Genomic DNA, 6,000 nt, shown 5'->3' with positions numbered 1-6,000 from the left:
GTCAGCGAGTGCCTTGTGTTTGGGCCTTTGCCCATGGGATCCGGCCGGGCGCTGCCCAAAAAAACAAATGGCCCTGTCCTCCAATGGGCCAACCACCTTCAGGAGGAGCCATAAGGGTCTGATACATTGTGACCTGGGTGGTAGTCAAAGGCAGGTGCCTTGGTGGACCAATCTCTGGCTACTGAAACTGACAATAAGGACATGGAATGTGACCTCTCTAGTGGAAAGGAACCCAAGCTAATGCAGAAGGTAGAGAGGCACTGTCTATGCATAGTTGGCCTCACTTCAATGCCTTCCTTTGAGGAAGCAGAGTCAGTGGACTAGGAAGACAACTCACACATCACTGGAATCAGTGAGGTAGTTAAAAAACTCAGCAGCAAGGCTTCAGGAATGGATGATATTTGCCCTGAGTTCTTAGAGGCTCAGCATTGCATGGAAGTCAGGGACAGCGTCTATGGATTAGTAAACTAGGGTGGTGATCCCCAACTATAAAAAGGGGACCACAGGGTGTGTTCCAATTTTAGGTAGATCATACTCCTCAGCCTGTCTGGGAAGGTAAATGCCAGGGTTCTGGAAAAAAAGAGTACGACTGTTGGTCAAGCCTCAGATTCAGGAGGAACAATGAGGATTTCATCCTAAGTGCGGAACACTGGACCAGCAGTTGATGGACCAAGAGATGGAGGGATAAACATTTCACAGCTGGAATGACAACATTATGTTTTTCCTGTTCTGAAATCTGAAGTTGAACAGGTAATATTCCTTCCCACAGGTCAATATGAAATGATGAAACCGAAGCAGCTGGAAAATAAGGCCATTATGGCCTGATTAGTATTGCATATTTTACCATTCAAAAGGGTATTGACCAGGGGCCTCATGCATTACACCGTGCATAGAATTAACACTAAAACATGGCATATGGACAAAAGTTGATATGTGCGTATGCACAAAAAAATTCAGATGAAGAAAAACGTGCATAAGCCAACTTCCACGCACTTCCGCTACATAAATCCAGGTCTGTGTGAAATGTAACGCTCGTGCACGCGCCTGCCACCCCTCCCAGACTCCTCCCATAATTACACCTCTTTTATTATGCAAATTAATGTAAATATTCCCTTAAGTTCAATGTTCTGTGAAAAGACAATGGCAAAAGTACGGGGAAAAAAGAATATCAGGGAATGCCAAGTGGAGGCAAGGAAAAATGTACTATTTGTTGTTTTAAGCAGTTGTATAAACAACAAAAGGAAGTTGATCAAAAGTTCAAGTTCAGGAAGTTGCACAGTGCCCGACATAAAAAAGAAGTGGTCAGATATCAAAGTCGCTGTGAAATAAAATCTTTTAATTTAATAGTTTCTCAAATCCCATTGTGACTAAAGTAGCACATTAAATACTTTGAATTCTATGTGTTCTTCTATGTGCGTGAATCACTAATTGCTTCTTAAATGGGCTTTCTCTTATGCCGACAGGACACAGAATACATTACATTCATGATATTACAACTCTCTAAACAATTTAAATACTTAGATGTATACTTGATATCATTTTCATGATGAAATGAATTAAAGCATGTATTAAACATAGGGCCACAGTGGTGCAGTGGTAGCGACAAGCTGGCACCCCATCCAGAGATTGTTCCTGCCTCCTGCAAGATGCTTTCTGCGTCATGCGTGAACTTCGATTAAATAATTTATTGCAGCAGTACTGTCTCTTTCAAACGTACTAACCCCCAGTTCCTGTCCTTCATTTCTTTCTACAAGTAACGAATCGACACATAATCAGCCCATTAATAAATGTCAAGCCATCTATAAGCTTAGAATGCTGATTCTTCAAAATTTTTGAGGAACACTGAAATATTTTCATAGTACATGTTTAATTATTCCATCCATCTATCCATCCAGGGTCGCGCCAGTCCCAGCTAGCATACAGCACGAGGCAGGAACAATCCCTGAAAGGGCCACCAGTTCATCGCTACCGCTGTCCACAAGTTATTTAAATGAAGTTAAAAAATTACCTGTATAATGTAATATATATACTTTACTGAATTTCATCTAAAAAATGATATCAAGGGCTCCAAGAAGATAGTGCCTAGAAATCTAAATCAACTTAGAAACCAGTGGTCATCATCTGTAAATACTCTTCTATTGAATTGAATTGAATTCCTTTGTTATTGTATGGTACAATGAGATTCAATATGCAAATCCTCCATAAACTTATTTTCTTATAAAAGGTAAAATAACAACAAAAGCAATAATAATAATACGTAAAAAAATGAAAAATATATAATATGAAAGCATAAGTGGCTCAGTTTGTGCAATATTACAACTGTAATGCAAGTTTACAATGAGGTAGTTGTACTTAAAAGTACAATCAGTTCTACCAGCAGCACTTAATGGACTGATTTAGTGCGTTTATATCTCTTGGGATGAAATTATTTCTGAACCTTGAGGTTTGTGCAGGAAAGGCTCTGAAGCATTTGTCGAATGGGAGAAGTTCAAATGGATTTTGCGCATGGCTGAGACAGCATGTGCTTGAAGCAGTACCCCGATAATTCTCTCTGCTCTTGACACAATCTGCTGTAGAGCTTTCTGATCAGCTGCTGTAGAGCTGTGATTCCACACTCAGATACAGTGGGGTAAAATACTCAGTGGAGTACCCGAGAGTAACAACACTAAAGCAGCTATAGTATTTGGAATAGTTTGGCCATTCCGTGAACCATTATATGGTTACAGGATGATTACAATCAGATGCCTTAAACCAAAAAACGATATGTGGTTCATGTCAGTGTCGAAAACGTGCGTAAGCTATGGTTTGACCTGGCGTGAGAATGTGCGTGGCTTTAGTTTAGTTTAGTTTGTATACATCACGATGTGAGCGTGGAAATGGGCGTACACAACATTTTTGTGCGTACACACCGTTTATACATGAGGCCCCAGGAGACTGATCTTGGGCACCTGCTTCAGATATCCATGCAGTAGGAGTTACTCTTAAAAGCAAGCCTCGTTCATTTTCTGTAATAAATCAGTGTTTTTGGCTTCTTGAGATTCTGTGTGTTTCATTTTTGGAATTTTTTTAAGTTGGTTTTTGTTTTGAATTTATGAATATTGTTTAAATATCATTTTGTATTTTATTTGTTGAATGGTCATAACTATTCTGCATACTGTATGCCACACAGCTATATTGTTACCATTGCTGTCTATGTTGCTGATCACATGACACAGAGGATATTATATCATAACTGTGCTGAACAGAATGTGGTCATTACTTCTAAAAGTGTAGGGCAGGAATGTCTGAAGCTTCTGGCCTCCTAGGGAGACATGAAACTTACAAAAAGCAAAATAATGGGGGGATAGCTGAAAATGTTACCTATTAAAATGGGACAGTCTGTCTAGTAATGTGTTCTATGTATTCCTCTGACAATAATGTCAAAATAGATAAAGTTTTATCAAACTGTAAACTGGGTAATTTAAACATAACCTTATAACAGTAGTAAGTTTGTTTTATTCAGTAAAAAACTCAAGCAAGGTAAATACCTTCCATTATTTTAGCTGAAAAGTATGACAACACACTGGCAGGTTCATTCCATCTTACAGAGTCACAATAGTATTTTACTTTACCATTCTTTAATGTCCTGTGAGATTCAATGCTACATTTTACAGTATTTATAATAGTAAAATTTGCTGAAACATATTAGACTTTATCAGGAGACATACACTCAGCAATCACTGAAAGACATTTTATTGAACTTTTCAGTAGCAAAAATCCTTTCATTTTTACAATTTTTGATCTTGGAACTCTTGGATGTGTGAATCTTTACTTTTAGTGCTATCATGTACTGAAGAGAGGTGCATTACAGCTTTAGTCATGTAGGACCAAATTTGTTCTTTTATGGCATACTTTTATTGCTTTTTAAATGCAATAATATACTTGCAGTATAAGAGACAGTGTCAGTCAGTCAAATATCTTGACATATTTAATTCAATTCAGTTTATTTTTTATAGTGCTTTTCACTAAGTACAGGTGCAAAGTGTATAGATTTTACAAATTACTAAATACAGAATTTCTACACATTAAGACACAGACTTTTTAAAAAACATGAAATACAAAGCAGAAACTGTTTAAAAGGAACCTATCATATCTGTCTAGTAATTAATTGCTGAACTATGGCTAGTTAATAAATAAAACTCGAACATTATTTGATTTTAGATCACTTTTCCACCTGTTGTGAATGATATCTGATTTCATTCTTTAAAAATAGCACATGATAAATGATGAGTCAGACCATAAATTACTAAAAATACTAAACATATACTTTATTTTGAAGCAAGCGAAAGGTAGCTGGAGTTCATTTCTCATCAATGACAACAGAAAATAACTCCCAAGAAAGATTTTCAATTTGCTATTTTAAAGGGTTACAAATTTTTAAGAGGCTTTTCAAAAGTGTAAGCATTTATTTTATTCATCAACACCTAGCCTAGTGCTGACCTAGGTATAGCCTCCAACATTACAGGAGATGGCACCAAAACAGTGAGGTGTTGCTAAAAAAAAAGATTCACATTTACAAAGCAGAAAAAAATTAAGAGACTTAAAATTTATTTTATTAGTTTTCCTGTTTTGCACCTTATCTGATAGCACTAAAAAACTGTGAGCATCTTTACCTCAAAGTGCCTCTGAATATTGTATTAATTGAAGGCACCTTCAGTTTCTTTGTAAATAAAATGAATAGCTTTTTCTTTCACCTAAATAAAAAGTATTTCCTCTGCTATGTTTCTATCATGTCAGATTACAGTTTTACATTTTGTTAAAGATAGATAATTGTGTAGTACTAGCAGTTGTACTAAATAAGAATAACAAGCTGAGAGATGTGTTCCGAGAACCTCTCCTCTTGGCATAAACCACCACCCAACCTGCAGCATATAAAATTTTCTGGAGCTCCTTGAGTGAACCAATAGAAAATGGTACATCTCACTGCGTACAGAAAAGATGTGAAACATGTGCTCACATTTACACCTCAGATCAGATAGTTATACAACACTACCAACAAGAACATATAAAGCAGGGGTGGGCAAAGTCAGTCTTGGAGGACCACAGTGGCTACAGGTTTTAGTTCCAACCCAGTTGCTTAATTAGAAAACAATCCTTGCCAATAAGCTAATTCCATGGCTTGTTAGTGCTTTAACTCTGCCATGTCAGGTCATTCGCATATCCTTGAAATTTGTACTCCTTTCTAAGGATATCATCTGAATAATTTGAAGCTTAAAACATGAGAAATTCTCAGTCGTTCACTATTTTCTCTTCAGTTACCTTCCAAGTATTTAATTAACCCAAATTGTGCATGATAAATATGTACAGGTGCAATTGGAAACAAGCTAAATGGAAAACTGCTGGTTTCTTTTGTCATTTGCATCTTTTTGCTAATAAGGAGCAATTAAAAACTCAGAATACAGCCGTTTAAGACTAAAATAACTAATAAGGGTTCAAAATCTTAAACAACTAAAATGGAGCAGAAGCGTTACTTGCACAATAAGCACTTCTTTATTAATCAATTGGGTTGGAACAAAAACCTGCAGCCACTTCAGCCCTCCAGGAACAATTTTGCCCACCCCTGGGATGAAGGGATTATTTTCCATGCAAATTGTCTAATGTGGTATGTGGTCTGCCTAATTCAGTGCATGAAATGTCCCTACACTGAACACTATGTGGGAGAAACTGGACAAACACTGCATCAAAAAATGAATTTACACAGGTTTCACATTAACCATGACAATACAGATGTTCATGTAGGAACTCACTTCAGCAGCAATGGACAATGTAAGAATTATTTTAAAAGGCACATAGATAGATAGATAGATAGATAGATAGATACTTTATTAATCTCAAGGGGAAATTCACATAATCCAGCAGCAGTATACTGATACAAAAAACAATATTAAATTTAATAGTAATAAAAATACATGTAAAAAGCAGACAATAACTTTAAATAATGTTAGCATTTACTCCCCCGGA

The sequence above is a fragment of the Polypterus senegalus genome, chromosome 2 (assembly GCF_016835505.1).
Source record: "Polypterus senegalus isolate Bchr_013 chromosome 2, ASM1683550v1, whole genome shotgun sequence".
Classification (NCBI taxonomy): domain Eukaryota; kingdom Metazoa; phylum Chordata; class Cladistia; order Polypteriformes; family Polypteridae; genus Polypterus; species Polypterus senegalus.
The sequence above is the reverse complement of the archived record's forward strand: the minus strand, read 5'-3'. Positions refer to the sequence as shown.